Below are 22,493 nucleotides of genomic sequence, written 5' to 3'. Positions count from 1 at the left end.
CCACCCACCCACCCTTTCTCTCTCTCTCTCTCTCTCTCTCTCTCTCCTCCCCTCCCTCCCTCCCTCTCTTTCCTCTCCCTCCCACCCTTTCTCTCTCTCTCTCTCCTCCCCTCCCTCCCTCTCTCTTCTCTCCCTCCCACTCTCTCTCTCTCCTCCTCCCCTCCCTCCCTCTCTCTTCTCTCCCTCCCACTCTCTCTCTCTCTCCTCCTCCCCTCCCTCCCTCTCTCTTCTCTCCCTCCCACTCTCTCTCTCTCTCCTCCTCCCCTCCTTCCCTCTCTCTCTCTCTGCCTCCTCCTCCTTCCCCCCCGCCCTTCCATTTATAGGAGGGAGGAGGGCGGGGCCAGGAGGGAGGTGGGCGGGGCCCATTTGAAGGCCCGGTGCGGCTCCTGGAGCCCCGATTCAGGGCTCCAGAGGCCGCATCGGGCCTCCCAGGGGCCCGGTGAGGCTGCTGAAGCCCCGTTTCAGGGCTTCGGCTGCCGCATCGGGCCTCCCAGAGGCCCGGTGCGGCTCCTGGAGCCCCGTTTCAGGGCTCCAGAGGCCGCATCGGGCCTCCCAGAGGCCCGGTGTGGCTCCTGGAGCCCTGTTTCAGGGCTCCAGAGGCCGCATCGGGCCTCCCAGGGGCCCGGTGAGGCTGCTGAAGCCCCGTTTCAGGGCTTCGGCTGCCGCATCGGGCCTCCCAGAGGCCCAGTGCGGCTCCTGGAGCCCCGTTTCAGGGCTCCAGAGGCCGCATCGGGCCTCCCAGGGGCCCGGTGAGGCTGCTGAAGCCCCGTTTCAGGGCTTCGGCTGCCGCATCGGGCCTCCCAGAGGCCCGGTGCGGCTCCTGGAGCCCCGTTTCAGGGCTCCAGAGGCCGCATCGGGCCTCCCAATGGGTGCCGCCATTTTGCCCTTCAAAATGGCGGCGAAGTCTCGCGCAGCCTTTATGGTCGCGCGAGACTTTGCCGCCATTTTGAAAGGCAAAATGGAGGCCGGAGCGGCCAAAATTGGAGGTGATTTCGGCGGCAGGAGGGAGCGGGGGCCGGCAGAAAGGCGCCCGCGGGCCGCATCCGGCCCGTGGGCCGGAGGTTGCCGACCCCTGATCTAAAGTAACACAAAATAGTTTTACTCACAGATCTTGTGCACAGCTGATACACAGGCACAGCTTTATGGTAAAGATTCTACATGTGACTTGTAAAAAGACATTTAGAAGAAAAAACGGTTTGTCAGTTGGTCAAAAGAAACATTCTAACAACATGGAGACAAAATGGAATCTTGGAGACAAAATGGAGTCTGTATGACTAAACAATGTGTGCTTGCAGGAAGTGAAAGTGTGTGTTTTAAAACAGGAAGTTACCACAAACATCCAAGGTCCTAGGACTTTGGTCCTCCAGGTGTTTTGGACTTCAACTACCAGTAGCCCCAGCCAGGAATTCTGGGAGTTGAAGTCCAAAACATCTGAAGACCAAAGTTTGGAGACCACTGTCTCAGCATGCAATAGCTGCTATGCCCAACAGTATCAGTATTAGAAATTTAATTAAACTCCTTTCTTCTTTTTTATTATTTAGAAGATATCGGGGAAATACAGTTAACAGTCAGTGTGATTCCATAAACTGGCAGCTTCATAGAATCATGGAATCATAGAGTTGGAAGAGACTGAAAGGGCCATCCAGTCCAACCCCCTGCCATACAAGAACTCTCAGTCAAAGCATCCCCGACAGATGGCCATCCATCCTCTGCTTAAAGACCTCCAAAGAAGGAGACTCCACTACACTCCGAGGGAATGTGTTCCACTGTCGAACAGCCCTTACTGTCAGGAAGTTCTTCCTAATGTTGAGGTGGAATCCCTTTTCCTGTAGCTTGCATCCATTGCTCCAGGTCCTAGTCTCTGGAGCAGCAGAAAACAAGCTTGCTCCCTCCTCAATATGACATCCCTTCAAATATTTAAACACAGCTATCATATCACCTCTTAACCTTCTCTTCTCCAGGCTAAACATCCCCAGCTCCCTGAGTCGTTCCTCATAGGGCAAGGTTTCCAGACCTTTCACCATTTTAGTCGCCCTCCTTTGGACACGCTCCAGTTTCTCAATGTCCTTTTAAAATTGTGGTGCCCAGAACTGGACACAATATTCCAGGTGGGGCCTGACCAAAGCAGAATATAGTGGCACTGTTACTTCTCTTGATCTAGACACTATACTATTATTGATGCAGCATAAAATTGCATTGGCCTTTTTAGCTGCCGCATCACACTGTTGACTCATGTTCAATTTGTGGTCTACTTGGACTCCAAGATCCCTTTCACATGTAGTTTCATTCAGCCAGGTGTCCCCCATCCTATATCTGTGCATTTCATTTTTCCGCCCTAAGTGCAATATCTTACATTTCTCTGTGTTGAATTTCATTTTGTTAGCTTTGGCCCAGCTTTCTAGTCTATTCAGGTCGTTTTGAATTTTCATCCTGTCTTCTGGAGTATTAGCTATTCCTCCTAATTTGGTGTCATCTGCAAATTTGATGAGTATGCCCCCAATTCTGTCCTCCAAGTCATTGATAAATATGTTGAATAGCACTGGGCCCAGGACAGAGCCCTGTGGGACCCCACTGGTCACTTCCCTCCAGGATGAAAAGGAACCATTGTTGAGCACCCTTTGGGTTTGGCCAGTCAACCAATTGTCTAGCCCACATTTTACAAGAATGTCATGGGAAACCTTGTCAAAGGCCTTTCTGAAATCAAGGTATACTATATCCACAGTATTCCCTTCCTCTACCAAGCTGGTAATTTTATCAAAGAAAGAGGTAAGATTTATCTGGCATGACTTCTTTCTCTGAAACCTATGTTGACTTTTTGTGATTATGGAATTGCTTTCTAGATGTTCACAGACTCTCTGTTTAATGATCTGCTCTAGAATATTTCCTGGTATTGATGTCAGACTAACTGGACAATAATTATTGGGATCCTCTTTTCCCCCCTTTTGGAAGATGGGGACAACGTTTGCCCTCCTCCAGACTGCTGGGACTTCTCCTGTTCTCCAGGGCTTCTCAAAGATTATTGCCAATGGCTCCGATATTACATTTGCCAGTTCTTTTAATACCTTTGAATGTAGTTCATCTGGTCCTGGAGACTTAAATTCATTTAGATTAACAAGATATTCCTGTACTATCTCTTTACTTATTCTGTGCAGAAATTCCCCTATTCTGTCCTCTGCTCCATTATCCTCTTCAAGCAACCCAAGCAGCAAATGTATACATGGGACATCATTTGATGGCCAATATAGAAATCAAATATGGTAATTGGAAGCAAAAGACAGAGAAGCTTGATTCTCTCTGCAAAAACAAAACCAGGAGCAGATTGTGACAAAGACCATGAACTACTACAGCAGTCCCTTGCTATCCGTGGGGGATCCATTCCGGACCTCCCCCCCATGGATAGCAAAAAGCACGGGATCTTAAGTCCCATTCTTTTGAATGGGTGTGTGGGAGTAGGCACAGCCGCAGGCACATGTGCCCCTTTAAAAAAGCTAGAGTTTGCCATCCGTGCAAACTGAAATCTGCAGGTGGCAAGCCCATGATTGGTGCGGGCGCACTGTAATATAAAAAACAGAATAAAACTAAAGAATACTAAACCAACCCTCATGCTGAAATACAACCTGAGGAACATTCCCGCTGAATTTAAAGAAAATGTGAGATAGAGATTTGTACTGTTAAGCCTAACTGAACTAGAGCCAGAAGGACTATGGACTGAAGCCAGGGACTTCATCAAGCAGGAATGCAAAAAGACACTATCTGCAGCCAAAAAGAAAGAGAAGTCTCAATGAATAACGGATTAAATTCTTCAAGCAGTTAAGGACAGAAGCAAAGCAAAAGCAAAAGATGACAGAAGTAGAGTCAGAATCCTAAGAGCAACTGTACAATGACTTTTGCAAAGGGATAAGGAAAGCTAGTAAAATAATCAATGCAGAGAAACAGAAGGTGACAACAGAGATGGATGAACAAGAGATCTCTTCCACAAGAGTGTAAGTGCTGAGAAAGAGTCAGGGGGGAGGGGTTGTTTCTTTTTTTAACCCCAAAAACCAGGGACAGGGTTGGTTTAAACTCTTTTGTTGTTGTTGTTGTTGTTTAAGGCAGGTTATTTATTTATTTGTTTTAATGTTTTAATGAAAAAAATTGAATCCTACTAATTATATTAATACTATGAAACATTTATATATTAGAAAGCTTGATCAATCATGTTCTAATGCTTTCTAATATTAACAATACAGAGCTATTTGGCTTTGATATGATTTACATCTTTCAATAACTCTTTGGACAAGTTGGTGGCCTACATATAGGACTAAATATAGAACTAAATCAGAAAATGAAGTAGCAAAATCCAGATTGGATATTATGGCCACTAGCTTAAGTAGTAATTGTTCTTTAAAAAGTGCTCTTTTAAAGCAAGTTGTTTTCATTGAAGTTATGTTAATTGAAGGATTTATTTCTGAATGGCATTTTTGCACTATAATAAAGTGACTAAAAAGAAGCAACTGACCCTGGATACTGGTCTAAAAAATGAACATCTGCCAATAAACTGTTAAAGTTAAAATGTTTAAATTCAAACAGTCATTGCTGTCCCATTTAAGCAGGCTGGAAAATGGTAATAATAGCCAGATTTTAAAAAAATAATAATATAAAATATCAATTTTTAAAACCTGAAAAGCTTTTTTAAAAATGTCATTTGGTTTAAACCATGCTTTAAACAGCCAACCCTGGAAAAAACTTAAGCAAAATTTCTGTGTATGAATGGAAACTCAATTTAGGAGTTACTTTCACAAGTTGAGGATCTTTTAAAACACATGGGGAGTAAGCTAGAGAAAATGTGGGCCAATCAATTAAGGGATTAGTCAAATTTTACATTGGTAAAAAAAATCTAATTAATCCCCCACACACCTAATATCTTTCTGACAAGAGCAGCAGCTCTATGGAGGACAGCTTTGAGGCCATTTGGATTTAGAACGAAAAGAATCTATTCAAAATCAGTATCTGATGATATTTCAGCAATATCACAATAGGCCAGTCTCTGCATAAAAAATTAAAGCTAATAAAAAAGGAAATCAAGGCTGCCATTTTTAATAGTTAGTAGAATGATGGTTTATTGGATTATCCTGTCATATGGAAACAACCAGAACGTCAGCATGAATTAATATCTGTCAAAGTAACTGGGTTAAACCTATCACTAAGCTGATAACCATTACAGGATTTTCTCCTAGTTTTCTGTTAATTTAGGGAGAAAAGAAAAGTTTGGAGTTGATGAAATAGAGTATTAGAGTTGTTGACGGAAATTAATACAGAAAGAATACCTTCTCCCCCAGGCCATTTACATAGGAGTTAGTCACAAAGACATAAACACAGAATCATAGCACTGGAAGGGGTCTCATGGGCCATCAAATCCAACCTCCTGCTCAATGCAGGATCTCCAGCTAACGGACTGAGATTCTGGGAGCTGAAGTCCAAAACACCTGGAAGGCCAGAATTTGGGAATCACTGAGCTAAAGCATCCCTGCTTGAGTTCAGCCTTGATTTGAAAATATCCAAAGAAGACCCTACCACTTCTCTAGGCAAGCGGTTCCATTGCTGATCTGCTCTTCCTGCCAAGAAGCAACTTCTAACATCCATGCCACCCATCCTTACCCCTCGGTGCCATGCCAACCGCACTGCATGGCAGCAACATGCTCCTTAAAAAGAAGCTGCCCAGAGCAGCTTCTTTTAAGGAGTGTCATAATGGCGTTCGTGCAACCTGATGCCGCCACTTCTGGCGAGCACCATTTGGGTGCGCAGACATCCGCACGTCATCGTCGCATGCCCCATGTGGGCAGGGCTGCGACAAGATGGCACACAGGTGCCACTATTAGGGCTGGGGGCATATGGGCGCCCAGCCCTACGGAGCCCTTATATCGGCCCTAGGACAGCGTTTTTGCCTGTCTATATCAGGCCTGTGTGAACAAAATGCCATGGAAACAGTGGAATCCTGTAGTTTCGTTTATATACTTTCCTAGACAGAAATATACAGTAAAGTGGTTGGAGGACAAAATGGACTAGGTAGATGATGTATTTGCTGATAAATTAAGTCTCACAAGGTTATATTTATCAGGTTTTTTAGTTGGTGCTGTCTATTAGAAAGAGCTTGGGTTAAGTTCATATAGGTGACTGCCAGTAGGCTGCAAAGCAATGAAGGAGAATGACAAAGTGTTAATAATACAGGGTTGTCAATCAGAAATCTCCCCCCCCCCCCCCCGTTTCTCCAGTACATCTGACATTCAAATTATTTTTTACTAATAGCTTGTTGTGCCTTTCGTTTTATACATTCAACAATTATTTTATGTGTTGCTTTCTTGCCTATTAGTTAAGTTCAAATTGCCCCATTCCCATTTAAAAGTCAACTAAATCTGGTTTGCCCAAACCTGTTCTCACAAGCAAACTGTAGCTTGTTAGCCAGCCACAAATCGCACTCAGAAACCATGTTAGCTTATATCCTCTGTCCTGTTTCAACAATGGCTTAATGTACTTCCAAACCCAGAAGAGTGACTTGTACTCATTTGTCTCCTCAAATGCCTGCCCTAAAGAAGTATCTGACAAAAGAAGTGGGAGAGAAAAACATAAATGTGAAAATGCTATGATTGAAGAAATCCTGCTCCTCTGAAGCACAGCTTTAAAACCAATGTCATACTGGATTTCCTAATTTGAGAGATGCCTGCTTTCAGTAGGTATTTTACAAGGGAGCATGGCATATATTTTAACAGCTTTAATTAAATTTTGGTGGTTGTAACCAATATTTTAAAACTACCTTATACTTCTACCTTGGAAACTGCATCCACTTTACTACCTCTACAGAGCTGGGCCTAGGTTTAACATGAAAATACGATCATTCCCTGTTCCAGTCATTACCCCCCCCCCTCAGATCACCAGGTAATATATGATCATAGAAGCATGTCTACAGAATTGTTTCTCATTATCTAGTGCATGCTGCTGACTCTTAAATAAACATCTCCACATCTTTGAGATGCAAGCAAAGCTTATTATGAAGCTTTGACTCAGGACCAATTTTCAATGCCAGAGGATATAAGAAGCAATAATAAAAAAAGTACCATTAAGTGTGTGCAGTTTCTCCCTTTCAAAACCACACAAATCCTATTGAACTTTGGCATAACTTGGAATTATGAAAAGAGCTTCTGGAATCAGGTTTTAGCAGTTCTCATTTGAAAAACTAGGTACTGGGACACAATGGAAATCAAACATTTTCATATGGTATAACAACTCAACAAAGTCAATCATTATTACTGATAGGTGAGCATGCCCTCAAGCAATGACTTGAGCCCATAGCTGAAGTGGAATTGAATGAAAATTGATCAAGCCTGGAATTATCTATTGGACCACACTGTATAGTACCAGGCGATCACAAGGTTTAATATCCTTGAACTATACTACATACATTTTTGCTCAATTGAATGCCAAGTGAGACAAGAAGTAGGTATCACATCAGTCCACCACCTCATACGCTAAATCATTCACTTCTTCTGTCTGGTAACATATAGTCTGAAGAACAGTGGGACATCATGCAATATGACCCAATCTCTTACCCATTTTCTACCAACTAGGTGCTATGGAGGAGAGTTGATTATATGGTTGTGACAAGCCACTAGGCAGACTTAGGAGAGGAACAGACTGCCACGAAGGAGCGGCTTGAAGTTGCCCCTGGAAAAGGCAGATTGGGGCGGCAACCATACACCATGGCCCCAATCTGCCTTTTTGTCAGCCCAAAATGCTGCCCCTATTTGTGCTGGCAAAAAGCTGGCTTTTCCCACCCCATTCCAGTTTTATAGCACTCCGGTGGCATGCAACGTCTAAACACTGCACCACCGGAGTGCCCATAAACCAGCTTGCATAAAGCCAACTTCCAGACATCATGGGAGCGTGTGTCATGCGTACACCACACGCCCAAGCTGGGTAGAAGCCGGATTTTCATGCTAGTCTGTACTGACCCTTAATTTCCCAACAGCCAACCCTGGTTCAGGCCACCTGGAGGGAAATGGTTGCTGTGGGAGAAGTAAGATGAAGAGATATGAGATATAACTAATGTTCCAGTGCCTGTAGTGAAATTCAGAGTTCCATTAAAAGGATAAAGAGTTAATAGGCAGAAGAGTTTAGGGTAGAAGCAGAAGGGAACAGTTCAAATTTTAGAAGAGTTCAGGAAAAGGAACTGAATAGAGAAGTACATTCACTGGGGTTAGGTGTGAAGGACCTGTGAATGTGGAAAAACTGCAAAAAAACCCAAAAAAAACCCCCAAACACTATTCTTTTTACCTAAGAAAACACCTCTCTAGGAATCTCCAGGTCATCCAGTGCAACACTGTGGTCAACATCTGCCAGATGTTGATCATAGAATCATGGAGGACCTACAGATGTCTAGAGGAGGGTTTTCTAGGTTCTCCAGCACAACTCTATGGTCAACCTCTGGCTGAATTGCACTGGAAGACCTAGAGATTCCCAGGGAGAACATATTGATCAAAACCGCAAATAATCAAATCAGCAAAAAGTCAAAGCCGCAAATCTAGAGGGCCAACTGTACTTGCAACTGATGATTTATTGTCACTATTTTAACCAACCATCTATGAAACTATTCTAAATAAGCTATAGGTCCAAAACACACTGCAGAAATAATCCAGTTTGAGACTGCTTTAACTGCTGTGGCTCAATGATAAGGAATTCTGGGGTCTGTAGTTTTGTGAGACATTTAGCCTTCTTCATCAGAGAGCTCTGGTGCCACAATAAACTACAATTCACAGGATTCCCTAGCACTGAGCCAGGGCAGTTAAAATGGTCTCAAACTGGATTGTTTCTGCAGTGTGTTTTGGACCATATTCCTACATACTTGTAAATAAAGTTGAACTTATTTCAAGACGAGCTTCTGACTGAATGAATTAATAAAAATAAAAGCACAGAAAACACACTACCAAAAGTTTAAAAGTTATAGAAGAAGGATGTTGGGGACCCCAAACCTTAAACATTTAGGGAAGGGGTATTAAGGGTGGATGTTGGGCCAGTGTCATTCACAAGGAGTCTTCAGATATTTCTGAGTATGTTTCTGAGGCTGGCCTCAAAGCACTGAAAGGAAGAACTTTGTAACAATGGGTCTTCTGTTATAGCAACAATTACAAATAAGCAATGTCCAGTTTCTGCTTTTCTTTCTCTCTCCCACTCACACACACATACACAATCTCTCACAGATGCAGAGAAATAGAGAGTTTGTGCATCTCTTTAAAACACAACATTTGTAATTCAACTCTAGATCCATCTCTGTCCATGAGAAGACATGTGGTCTAGAAATGAGTTCCTATCACAACTCTTCTATAAACTGACAGGGCAGCATTAGAAAAGTCTACTCTCAGATCCAAGAAATGGGAATTTCTTGGAACACCTGCAAAATTTCAAAGGGCTAAAGAACCCAAGAATCACATTTCCAAAGTAATCATGTGCATACTAACAAAATAAGAATCAAGTTAAAAACACATGGATCAATAAACCATTTTTCCACAGCACTCACTCTGGACCAATGCAGCAGCCAACACATTTCCACATTCAAGTTCAAATACTACAGTGTCTCCCAAAAGATTCCCAGTAGCAAGTACAAAGAGCAAATCAAATCTGTCAGTGTGAGAATCGAAACATATTTATGGTAAAGTGACATGAGTACAGCTTGTGTCCAAATAAACATGCAATGTAAGATGCCTTTAGAATAAACAGACGGGCCAAGGGTCACAAATCAAAGAGTAAAACCAGTGGTTACAAACCTAGAATTGACAAAAAACTTTCAGATCCTTATGTGTTTGAGTAGAAATACTTGTGAAAAAATATAAGGAAATCAGTCTTGAAAGAAATGACAGTACATGTAATTCAACTCAACTAGTTTTAAATTACTTTTTAAGTGATGACCTATGAAGTCCTATAGAGTTTAGGTCCATATTTTATAAGAGTCAAAAAAGACTGTCAAAAGAAAGCGGTTTCCAGCTGCTTTGAGGTAGGGAATTTAAACAACACAAGTCTCAAAAGCAGCTTGAAACCAGACTGAAGCCGCTCTCCAGGGCTAAAAAACAGAGCAAAAAGAAGCCAGGATAGTCTAATTCAAGGAAGAAAATGCTCATCTTTGCACCTACATATAAACACCCTGACGTGTGGTGTGTTGTGCAACGGTACGCATGTATGATGGGAAAGCACCAAAAATTTTACTCAGTGGGACATATGCTGCACCATATGGTCGTGCCGTGTGTATTTAGCCTGCCTTGGGAGTCAGCTGTGTGGGCAGTGTGGTTTCAACATTTTTCTGGAAAAAAACAGGATTGAGACACTTTTTCCTGCCCATCTGCTCCAGCCCTAAAAGGTCGTATCTCCCTAGACAAACCTGTCAGAATCTTAAGATCTTCACAGGAAGGCTTTCTCTTGGCCCCACCACTATCGCAGGCTCGCTTGGTGAGGACACAAGAGAGAGCCTTCTCGGTGGCTGCTCCCAACCTCTAGAACACCCTTCCAAAGGAGGCTAGACTGGTTACCTCCCTGCTTTCCTTTCACCAGCAAGCAAAAGCGTTTTTATTCAGGCAGGTTTATTAAAAGTTTAACAGGGTGGCTTTTATATGGGGTGTGTGTTTTGGTTATGTTTCTAACTTTTGTATGTTTTTATTTAATTTTATACTGTTTTAACTAAAATATTTTAATTGTTTTAAATTTTTTATTGTGAAGTTGTTAAAATGTCTTTATCTTGTGAGCCGCCTTTGGTCCCTTTCTAGGGAAAAGGTGGCATAAAAATGAAGAGAGGCCTCTTGTTCGGAGTATACCCAAAAGGACATTCAATGTTGTAACACATCAATTTTCTTTTCATCCATAGTTTTACATGATCTATACAATGAAAGGCTTTGCTATAATCTATATGGCACAGATTTTGTCTTGAAATTCTTTGAACATTATCTAATGTATGTTTGCAATGGGATCCATAACGCCTCTTCCTTTTCTGAAACCAAGCTTGGGCATCTGGCTATTGTCACCACATATGGTTTAAGTCTTTCCTGTAAACTCTTGAGCATCAATTTGCTGGCATGAGAGCTCTGTGCAATAGATTGGCAGTTACTACAATCAACTGGCTTTAATAGTATGTATTGAATATTTTCAGTCTATGGGCCACTGTTTTGTTTTCCATAGTTTTAGTTAAATTCCAATGGATTCTGCTTCTATAGCTTGAAACAACTTCATTGGTATGCCATCTGCTTTTAGTGATTTATTTCTTCTAAAAGCCTCTTCCCCTTCCCCTTCCCCTTCTAATATTATGGATTCATCTTCAACTAGTTCTTCCTTTAAGGAATCTGTCATCATTCCTTGTCTTTTTTGTTGAGGAAAAAGCAACATGGGATGTACAGTGAATGAAATAAAACATGTATGTGAGAGTCAGGGTGACTCGGCAGAAGCAATTAGGAGCCACACAGGTGTAAAAGGTAATGGAATTAACAAGTCCTAAATGCCAAGGACAGAAATGTAAAGTGGATAATTGAACACACCTGAGAATTGTTAAGTGGTCAAGGCTGAGATGATGAAATCATTAATTGTGGGTTGAACCAAGAGAACCAATGAGAGTGGATGTACACGCCCACTGGGTGGATACTGACAACAGTGGGTGGTATTTTGCAATGACTAAATGGCTATGAATCCCAATGTATTTTGTGGGTAGTAGTGGATAGTAGTGAGGAGTTGTATTGGATAGTTTTGGAGCTGTATATAGTAGAATAAAGTAGATCTTTTATATAAGACTACTGAGTTGTCTGGTGTCTTGAGTGAAGATACAAGAGCCAGCTGGATCCTGAAGAAGTGGGAAGACTTCTGTGGAAGCAAGAGTGAGAAGGCTTGGAGAGTTTGTCAGGGTCTTCAGCCTATTCTCTGTAACTCTGCTGCTTTAGAGCAAAGCTTTAACCACTGGCCAAAACTGGTCAGCGCCGGTGCGTAACAAGGTGGTGAGTTCGAGCCAGAGGTGAAGAGCTACAACTCCCATCATCCTTGACATTTTATACAGTTCCTCTATCACTTTCACTGTTGTTTTATTTCACCCTGATCATGGGGCATAATGATCTCCCCTGTTTGTCATATAGTATCCCTACTCTTGGTATGGATTTCCCTTTAATTTGTCAGATCTTGTGGAAGAGTTCTTTTTTGTTATCTTCTATTTATTTATATTTGTTACTATAATAGCTCCCCTTGTTTCTATTAACAAGTCACCAAATAGTTCCATTATGGATTCTGATCCTGTTTCATCAACCTTTTACTTTTGCTTCTTGTCTGTTCTTAATCGTTTAAAGTTTGCTTTGTCATCCAACGAGTCTTTCCCAACCACCCACGTATTCACCAAAACTAGTATCTGGTTGCATTCTACCTTAATAACATTCCTGACTTCAGTCCAGAGTTCTTTTTGTCAAACAGGCACAGGACTGCAAATCTATTATTTATATAGCCTCATGTGGAGGCAGTGGCCAGGAGTGCTTGGTACCAACTTCAGTTGATAAGCCAACTGTGCCCCTATCTGGCCCAGAGGGACCTTGAAGCAGTAGTACACGCTCTGGTAACCTCTCGCTTAGACTTCTGTAATGCGCTCTACATAGGGCTACCTTTGTACCAAGTTCAGAAGCTTCAATTGATCCAAAATGCTGCAGCCAGATTGGTCACGGGAACATCTAGATCAGACCATATCACTGCGATATTAAAATCTTTACACTGGCTGCCGATCAGCTTCCGGGCACAATACAAAGTGTTGGTTATTACCTTTAAAGCCCTACATGGCTTGGGTCCGAGTTACTTAAGGGAACGCTTCTCCCTACACAATCTGCCCCTCGCTCTTAGAATATCAGAGAAGAAACTACTGGAACACGAAAACCAGATTAGTTACAACTTCCCATAAAGCGTTCACAGCCACAGTCTCTGAACTATGGATGCCGGAAGAGATCCGCCTTATTACTACACTTTAAGCCTCTAAGAAGGCACTTAAGACAGATCTCTTCTGGCGGGCCTATCCATTTGATCTGCTATAATTGATCCTAAAGAACACCCCCACTTCCAACTCAATAGTATGGGAAAAGATGACAATTAGATATTTTAATGACGTTGCAGTATTGCTGACCGTTTTATAGTTTGTATTTTTAGATAACGTATTTGCATTTTGTATTGTTGAATTTTTTGCTCTAGAATCATAGAATCACAGAATCATAGAATAATAGAGTTGGAAGAGACTGCAAGGGCCATCCGGTCCAACCCCGTGCCATGCAGGAAATCCAAATCGAAGCATCCCTGACAGGTGACCATCCAGCCTCTGCTTAAAGACCTCCAAGGAAGGAGACTCCACTACACTCCAAGGGAGTGTGTTCCACTGTCGAACAGCCCTTACTGTCAGGAAGTTCTTCCTAATGATGAGGTGGAACCTCTTTTGCTGTAGCTTGCATCCATTGCTCTGGGTCCTAGTCTCTGGAGCAGGTGAAAACAAGTCAGCTCCCTCTTCAGTATGACATCTCTTCAAGTATTTAAACAGGGCTATCATATCACCTCTTAACCTTCTCTTCTCCAGGCTAAACATCCCCAGCTGCTTAAGTCATTCCTCATAGGACATGGTTTCCAGACCTTTCACCATTTTACTCGCCCTCCTTTGGACACGTTCCAGTTTTTCAATCCCGCCTCAATCCACAGGGAGAGGCAGGAAATATAAATAAAATTTATTATTATTATTATTATTATTATTATTAAATTCCACAGATATGTACTTTGGGTTATATTTTTGCATAATTCTTAATTTAGTGTCATTCTTTAGCTTTACTCAATTTTTTGATATTAGCAGTGCCTGGCATGTGCCACAATCTGCTCCTGTTCTTGTTTTAGCAGGGTAAATGGAGCTTCTCTATCTTCTACTTGAAATAATGTAATCTATTTGATTCCTGTATTGGCCACCTGCTGACATCCACATTTACAGCCATCTTCTTTGACTAAAGAATGTGTTTGCTGTCTGGACAGCTGAATGGATGCCACCACCCCCCAACAAGTACAAAAGTCACATAAAAAGAAGGCCTAAATTCAAGGCAAGTCCTTTTGTGAGAAGTGTCTGCTTGAAGTTGTCATCTTCAACCAAGAATCATTCTGGAGGAAGGCTTTTTCTTCAGGTTTCCATCTTAAAGGGCTCAAATTCTGGTGAAGAAGGTCTTTGCCTCCTGATTCTGGAGATCTCTTGTTGCATCAGTGTCTACACTGGAGTGGGCAACTGCAGAGAGTGCGGGAATAATTTCGCACTCCTCTCCTCAGGTGAGCCACACCGTTTCACTTTAGAGCACTAGAACTGAGATCACATCACTTCCGGCCACCATTTTGCCCAAATTCCAGCTGACTAAGGGAAGAGAGAATTGAGGGATTTGGGGGGCTTGCAGCTGCCACATTTTGCAGTTTTGAGAGCACAATTTCAAATCAGCTGTCGAATCATGGCAACCCCATGAATTTCATAAGGTTTCTTAGGTAAGCAATACTCAGAGGTAGTTTGGCCAGTTTCTTCCTCTGAAATGTAACCCACAGCATCTAGTATCACTGGTGGTTTCTCATCCAAGTACTAAGCAGGGCAGACCCTGCTTAGCTTCCAGGCCCTAACTTCAGGGAGGCAATTTGCTACCTCTAAAAGCTAACTTTTTGAGAGTATTGTCCATGAACATTTACAGCTCCCCCTCCCCTTTAGGGGCCCATCTCTTCTTAGCAGCCCCTGAACCTCAAACTGCTTAGCCCCAACCCCCTGCCTGAATCCAGCACCTTATAGCACCCTCAACAACAGCATCCATTTTGAAAACTTCTCAGCCTAGTGCATTTGCTATCAGAGTTAATATTCTCCATCCTGAAGCAACTCTGTTCTCTTAGCTAAATGTTTGTTATGCGTGAACATTTTGCCATTTATGACTCTCCAAGACAACATCTGATATTCCCCAATGCAATCACTGTGCATATTTTGACCCTTTAGTTTAATGCAATTCCCCTTTAGATAGCTCTGTGTAGATATGTACTACAGATGTACTACTGCTGAGATCAAATATCTCATACATTTAGACTCAGAACATGTGTGAATTCAAAAATATCCTCCAAGAGTTTATCTGCTAGCAACAATTCTATGGGCACTGAGGTGCTTCTAGTCATTTTCCTTTGAGCCTCATTAGTCTATATTTCTTCCAACAAAGTCTTAGCTACTAATGTCAGCATACAGAGGGGTTCATGTAGGACAAGGTATTCTCCTACCACAGTACCTGGACCCATACTATCTTACCCAGTAGGTGGTATTAGGAGCCAAATACTTGGGTGGAAGTAGTGTTTTTGCTGTGATGAATGGATTGACTGAACACAAAGTCACTTGTTGTTTCTGTAGTGTTATCTACACTACAGTGTAGTACAGCGTAGTACATCAGTATCTATCCTAATGTGCCAGTGCTATCCTGTTAATGATAATGGCAATGCACATAGGCTGGTATCCTAACATGTAGTGTTAATTAGTCTATGTATGGGGAATGAGCTCAAAAGCAATGTGTAATACCACAGCTCACTCCCACCAGCTAACTAGAAGGAGAACTATCATACCACTAGGCGAGTCTATCACAGGCAACCTCCCCAGGTCCTACATCCATATGTGGAGATATTTAAATGTCAGAACCAGAACCAGGTGCTATGTCACAAACTAATTAGAAGACAATTGAGCCCTCATGTTAACTGGTAAATTACAAAGTCTCTTTCAGTTATAACTGGACAACCACATTTTACACCAGCTGAGGCTGCCATGTGGCTTTTAGAATTGTTATTAACTGGCTAAGATCTAATCAAGCACCTTATTTTTTTGTTTCAGGAATGTTTACTTTCTTTTCCTTCTCCACTGCTCTGTTTTAACTCCAAACCTGACAGGGAGTGAACAGAGGAAAAGATATCTACTTTGCTTTGTCTTCAGGAGGCTCAAGTTGTTTTGTTTTAGATTAAGAGAGGCTCTCTACAATGGCATGTAGACTGAAAGAAATCTGTAGAATAAAACTGGTAATACTACTTGGTTAATTCAAACTTTAGATTGAGTCTAGCAACTGGACTACCACTCCCTGCCCGTCCAGGCCCTCCCACCCCAATCCCACCAGTATCCTCCCCATGCCTTTTTCGTCTTTCTCTGTTCAGACACAGGGAGAAGGGGATTTGCTCAGCACTCAGAGAAGCAGCTTCTCCAAAGTTGCAGCCATGACACATCATTTGTCATTTAGACAGGGGCAGCACCAGAACTTGCAAACTTGTCTGATGAAACCTATCCTAGAATAGGTTCTAGACAAATAACAAGACATTTCAGAGAGTTATCTGTTGAGCTCCCCACACTTGTTCAGTTACACCAACCAAAAGACTGTTAATCCAAGGACATGATTTCTCACATCCTCCTTGAAAGCCGCTCTAAATCGAGAAAAATTAAGCTCCCCACTTTCCAAGGTCAGAGGCTTATTTTTTGAAGCGCATACACAGATAGTGGATACAAGTTTGCTATCAACCATTTTGTGACTGCTTTGGCTAGGCTTTTTTGTTTTTGTTTTTTTAGTTTCTAAGACTCTTGTAGATTCCCTTTCCTTTTATTTTTTTCCCTTTTAATTGCTTTAAATGATTAAATATATTTTGTACAACAAATGTATTTGCACATTCAACATTTATTTGTTTCTTAAAGCATATATGCTGCTTATCAGGACAACTGAAAAAAGATTTTTAAATAATAAAACAAAATAATATGTGATATTAAAACTAAGAAAAACTTAACCTAAAAAGCTGGAAGATCAGCACAAATGCAGCATGTAACTACCATAAAACAAACTGTTTTAAGAACAGTTAAGGATGGGAGCACCAGCATGATGCAGTGGTTTGAGTGTCAAACTACGACTCTGGAGACCAGGGGTTGATTCCCAGTTCACCCATGAAAACCACTGGATGCCCTTGGGCATGTTACATGCTCTCAGCCCCAGGAAAAGGCAATGGCAAACCTCCTCTGAACAAATTTTGTCTAGAAGACCCCATGACAGGTTTGCCTTTGTTGTTGTTAGCTAGCTACCCTCGAATCAACTCCAACTCATGGCGACCCTGTGAATGAGACACCTCCAAGACTCCCTGTCCTCCACTGCTCTGCTCTTGCCCTGTAAACCCATGCCTATGGCCCTGCGAACCACTTCATCCATCTGGCATGAGGTCTTCACCTCATTCTTCTATCCTTTATCTTTTGTAGCATTATTGTTTTATCTAGTGATCCACGCCTTCTCATTATGTGGCCAAAGTACGATAGCCTCAATTTGATCATCTTGGCTCCCAAGGATAGTTCTGGTTTGATCTGTTCAAGGACCCATCTGTTTGTCTTTTTGGCCATCCACGATATCCTCAGCACTCTTCTCCAGCACTACATCTCAAACAAGTTTTTTTGCTATCTGCTACTTTTACTGTCCAGCTCTTGCATCTTTACATCGTGATGGGAAATACAATGGCCTGGACAATTCTGACTTTAGTACTGAGTTGTATATCTTTATTCTTTAATATCTGGTCTAGTTCCTTCATGGCTGCCCTACCTATTCCTAGTCTTCTTCCCATTTCCTGACTGCGGTCACCACTCTGGTCAATGTTTGATCCTAAGTATGTGAATTCTCTTGACTATTTCAATTTCCTCATTGTCTAGAATGAATGAATGTATTTCTTCTGTAGTCATTATTTTTTGTTTTATGTTCAACATACATTAGGTTGTTGGCGTTCCTTCCTCCTATCTTCACTCCTTCTTCTTCTGAGTCTAACTGGCCTTTTTAAATAATGTTTTCAGTACAAAAGTTGAACAAATGGATACAGCCTTGCCTGAACCCTTTACCTACTGGAAACCATTCTGTTTCTCTGAATTTAGTTGTGACAGTGGCTTCTTGTCCTTTGTATAGAATTTTCATCTGGACTATCAGATGTAATGGCACCCCCGAGTGCCTTCCATAGCTTTTCATGATCTATAAAGTCAAATGCTTTGCTATAGTCTATAAAGCCCATGTTGATTTTTTTCTGGAATTCCTTCACATGCTCCATTTGCTATCGTATGCTTGCTATGTGGTCTCTAGTGCCTATTTCTTTCCAGAATCCCACCTGCACCACTGGGATTTCTCTCTCTATGTATGGTTGGATTCTATGATGCATAATTTTGAGCATTATTTTGTTTGCATTATTTTGTTTGCTGCAGTCTTTTTTATCTCCTTTCTTATGAATTGGGATATATATTAATCACTTCCAGGCTGTTAGCCACCTCTTTGTTTTCCTTATTTGTTGGCATATTGTAGTTAATATTAGTGTTGCTTCTGTCTGTGTGCATTGTAGCAGTTCAACTGGGATATCATCCATTCCTGGAGATTTGTTTTCCCCAAGTTCTCTTATTGCAGATTCTACCTCACTTATTAGAATCTGGGGTTCATCTTCATATTCTTCATCATTCCCCGTGTCAGTCATTTTCTCATCTCTTTTATATAGCTCTTCTGTGCATTGCCTCCAGGGTCTTTTTATTTCTTCTTGTTCCTGTCTTATATTTTTATTTAATGTTTTATGTTTTTATTTTCACCTTAGGGCTGTCTTAAGTTAGAAATGACTTTAAGGCACATAACAACAACAAAGGATGATCAACAAAAAATTAAAGCAATTTAATTTCCTATGCAAAGGCTTCTTAAGAGCAGATTTTTTTAAAAAAACAGAAGGCATGAAGCCAGGCATCCTTCTTGATTGATGGAGCTCCAGAGTAAAGGAACTCTACACTGAAAAGATCCTATCTCAGTGATGGCGAACCTATGGCATTCGTGCCAGAGGTGGCACTCAGAGCCCTCTCTGTGGGCACATGTGCTGTTTGCCCAGCACAGAGTTTGCCAGAGTTTGTTACTAGAAAGCCAGAGGGACATGGCACTTTGCAATAAATGAGTTTTGGGTTGCAGTTTGGGCACTCAGCCTCTAAAAGGTTCACCATCACTGTCCTATCTTGTGTACCTGCTAAACTCATTGTACCACTGGAAGGTCCAAGAGCAGGATAACTGTGACTCTCATCTTAAATACAAGTGCATAAGGCACATAGAGGTGCATTAAATAATACCAAGCCATTTAAGAATCTAAAGGTTGGTATCAGCACTTTAAACTGGAATTCCTGCACCCAACAGCCAGTGTAGTTGCTACAAACCAGGAACAATAAATGCCAAATGCTTAGTCCCCAACAAATATCCAGGCAGCTGCATTCTGGATTAACTGACACTATAAGCCATCTTCAAGGGCAAAAAGCCCTTGAAACCAGCATGGCATAATGGTCTGAGTGTTGGACTGTGACTCTGGAGACCAGGGTTTCATTCCCAGTTCGCACATGAAACCCATTGGATGCCCTTGGGCAAGTTTCATACTCTCAAACACAGGGAAAGGCAATCGCAAACCTCCTCTGAACAAATCTTGCCAAGAAAACTGTATGATAGGTTCCCCTTAGAGTTGCCTTAAATTGGAAATGACTTGAAGGCACGTGGCAACAACAAGGGCAATAATCCTGCATAGACCTTTCAAGCCTTGTTTGTGTGTCCATCTGAGTTGAACAACCAAGAGGCCTGGAATCTAGAAATTTATGTATGAAACATGGAAATTAGACTTTTAAAAATGGTGGCTAAACCACTTCAACTTGGGCCAGGAAAGCCACCAGAGCATCTTACACAGATCCATAATAAGGTTACGTATGCCACCAGGGCTGCATCAAACTCTCCAGAAATAATTGGGTTTGACACCACTTTCACTGCCATGGCTCAATGCTATGGAATTGTGGGAACTGTAGTTTTATTACCTATATAGCCTTCTCTATCAGAGAGTTCTGGTGCCACAACAAACTACAAATCCAAGAATGCAAAAGCATGGAGCCATGGCGGTTAAAAAGGTCTCAAACTGATTATTTCTGCATGTGGACGAAGCCAAAGAGAGGTCCAGCGTGGTGTAGTTGTTTGAGTGCTGGACTAGGACACATAGAATCATAAAATTGTAGAGTTGGAAGAGACCGCAAGGGCCATCCTGGCAAACCCTCTGCCATGCAGGAAATGTCACTCAAAGCAGCCCCGACAGATGGCCATCCAGCCTCTGCTTAAAGACCTCCAAAAAGGAGACTCCACTACACTCCGAGGAAGGAGTGTGTTCCACTGTCGAACAGCCCTTACTGTCAGGAAGTTCCTCCTAATGTTCAGGTGAAATCTCTTTTCCTGAAGCTTGCATCCATTGTTCCGGGTCCTGTTCTCTGGAGCAGCAGAAAACAAGCTTGCTCCCTTCTCAATATGACATCCTTTTAAATATTTAAACAGGGCTATCATATCACCTCTTAACCTTCTTTTCTTCAGGCTAAACATCCCCAGCTCCCTAAGTCGTTCCCCATAAGGCATGGTTTCCAGACCCTTCACCATTTTAGTTGCCCTCTTTTGGACACGCTCCAGTTTCTCAATGTCCTTTTTGAATTGTAGTGCCCAGAACTGGACACAATATTCCAGGTGGGGCCTGACCAAAGCAGAATAGACACTATACTTCTATTGATGCAGCCTAAAATTGCATTGGCCTTTTTAGCTGCTGCATCAGACTGTTGACTCATGTTCAACTTGTGGTCTACTTGGACTCCCAGATCCTTTTCACACGTAGTTTCATTCAGCCAGGTGTCCCCCATCCTATATTTGTGCATTTCATTTTTCCGCCCTAAGTGCAGCACCTTCCATTTCTCCCTGTTGAAGTTCATTTTGTTAGTTTTGGCCCAGCTTTCCAGTTTAGGTCATTTTGAACACTGTGAGAACACATTTTGAACACTTGGACATTGTGAGTTCGAATCCCAGCTGTGGTGACCTTAGGCAAGTCACACCCTCTCAGCCTCAGAGGACGGCCATGGCAAACCTGCTTTGAAGAAACTTACAGAGAAAAACCCATACGACAGGGTCACCTTCGGCCACCTGAAAGCGCACAACGACAGTAACAACGACAGCGCAATAGGAGAAAGCAGTCGATAAATCAAAGCCATGCCGTTAAAAACATGAAAATGATTGCAAGTAAGACTCATGATAATAAACTCATGCTTCTCCCCTTAAAAATAGAGCTAATGTATGCCATTCTCTCTGATGGTGAAAGCCACTAGGTTTCTGCTGCCTGATAAGAGATTAGGAGACCAAATGCCAGATTTAAAGAGAGCCTCCCATGTTCCTGTCACTGTTTCTGCAGGCAGCTGCCACTCTTTCCAAGCTTTTTGCTCATGGACCAAATATCCCCAGCGAAGGGAGGAAGGGAGGGAGGGGAGTCAGGGCTGGGAATGGAGCCTCTGAATTATTCCTTCTGTGTTTTTAATCCGTTATCCATGAAAGCTAACCCTTTGCACTTGCATAGCCCATCACTTTTATACTGAAATAAATGGGAAATCTCTTGATTTTGGGAGAGCACTCTGCACATGCTCAGGAACCCTGCTTCCATTTCACACACGCCCAGGAATTAAAGGCTGACCGTGTCCCTTTTAAATAACCTGAATTAAATCTGAAAAGATTGTTATCATTATCATCAACCTGGCCTGAAGGGAAGAAGACCATTCCTCCACTCATAATTCTGGGGCAAGCCCCCTTCTTGGCTCTTGCATTCATCATCACACACACCTTTTTTGGATGTTTTTTCCCAATAATAAAATTATCGTTCGGGCTTTGTCTTCATCCTTCCTTTTTTTCTTATTTTTCTTTTTTTTTCCTTTTAAATTTAATAAAAAAACAAACGATAAAAAAGCCACCTCTCTGCTCTCACATCTTCCCCATTTTCCCCCGGCGTCGGTCGGAGAGGCCTCCTCACCCTTCCGCACTAGGCCTCAAAAGCCGGGGCCTCGCGTAAGACGCGACGCCGAAGAAAGCGCCTCCTCTGTGGGCAGGGAGCGTTCTGGCGCGTCACGGGCCGCCCGAGCCAATCAGCCTCCTCCCTTCACAGCGCCCTCTAAGAGCAGCTGGGCTCGCTCAGCGGCGGCGGCTGCCGGGGCCCGCTACGCACATTCCGTAGCGCCCGGTGGGAGGAGTTAGAGGCGAGCTTCCAACTCCACTGAAGGGCAAAGCCAATGCGGAATAGCCATCCCTTGCGCAAACTGCGTATGCAAAGAAAACGAAGTTCTCTGCTGACCCCTACAGGGCTATGGCTGTTACTACACCCACAAGACTTGCCAAACTTTTGGTCCTCCATTTATTTATTTATTGGACTCCAGGTCCCAGAATTCTTAGCTGTTGGCCAAAGTGGCTGTGGCTTCTGGGAGTTGAAGTCCAAACAACCCCCAAACCCTGGAGGACTTGTTCTTAACTCAGCACTACAGTGCTGCTATTCCACTTTTACTGCTCTGGCTGCCTCCTGTTGCCGCCTTGAGTCCCTATATTACGAGAAAGGCGGGATATAAGAAAATAATAATAATAATAATAATACAT

The 22,493-nt window shown here is 42.5% G+C and overlaps 1 protein-coding gene across 3 annotated transcripts in view; it reads right to left on the bottom strand.

Annotated features, from left to right (window-relative positions):
- Positions 1–22,036, bottom strand: part of CCDC71 (coiled-coil domain containing 71) — a 37,962-nt gene extending 15,926 nt beyond the window's left edge. The window contains exon 1 of one of the 3 annotated variants that reach the window (XM_089518193.1): positions 21,693–22,036. The gene's annotated coding sequence lies outside the window, so the exon portion shown is untranslated. Of the gene's footprint in view, positions 1–1,106; positions 1,177–21,692 lie in introns of those variants that run through there. The other 2 variants (XM_089518203.1, XM_089518253.1) reach the window with 2 other exon arrangements.
- Positions 22,037–22,493: the final 457 nt, after the last annotated feature.

This window comes from Sceloporus occidentalis, unplaced genomic scaffold (genome assembly GCF_023333645.1).
Source record: "Sceloporus occidentalis isolate IW3139 unplaced genomic scaffold, rSceOcc1.0.p SCAF_1, whole genome shotgun sequence".
In the NCBI taxonomy this organism is placed as follows: Eukaryota; Metazoa; Chordata; class Lepidosauria; order Squamata; family Phrynosomatidae; genus Sceloporus; species Sceloporus occidentalis.
Note: the sequence above shows the minus strand (reverse complement) of the source record. Positions and strands in the feature narration are given on the sequence as shown.